Here is a 692-nt window from a genome sequence, read left to right on the forward strand (position 1 = left end):
CACGACATATTCAAACAGCGACTCCTAACTCCCATTGGTTGCTGAGATATCACAAAAAATGCCAGTGTTCCCTAGTTTTTGACGCTGAGTGTATTACCCGAGAGGAGCGATTGGACATATTGCGTTTTCATGCTTGGTTCCGTTGCCAAGGCTCTAAAGGAACGTCAGCCAAAGTCGCAGAAGCATTAGGACGCAACCTTGGGGTTGTCAAAAATGTTTGGCGTGAATACCTGCTGAATCGTTTAATACGTGCTGTCCCTCCACCATCAAATACATCAACGCACAGCACCGTTGTTCCTCGATCAAAGCAAATCGTTGCATTGGTACAAGCCTTTGTTCGAGACCGTCGCGCTTCCGGCACATTGACGGCTGGGGTTGATGTCATGGTATACCTGAAAGAGATGTTAGTGGTCGATGTGGACCTGGACAACAAGAAACAATACAATGCCACACTTCGTGGGGTACAACGCTTTCTCAAAAACAAGGGTACAAATGTGGAAAGCGCAAGACCTCGTCATATCAGCTGTCCACCCAACATGCACTTGCCCGGGGCACATATGTCCAAACCATGCAGCCACACATTGCGTCCCCAAATCGTCGAGACATTGTCTACACCGATGAATCATATATACATCATCATTACAAATGCCGCCAACAAGATCTGTACGACCCTGGGGATGCCTTGGATCATC

This window comes from Aphanomyces invadans (assembly GCF_000520115.1).
Source record: "Aphanomyces invadans strain NJM9701 unplaced genomic scaffold supercont1.10, whole genome shotgun sequence".
Classification (NCBI taxonomy): domain Eukaryota; phylum Oomycota; class Saprolegniomycetes; order Saprolegniales; family Verrucalvaceae; genus Aphanomyces; species Aphanomyces invadans.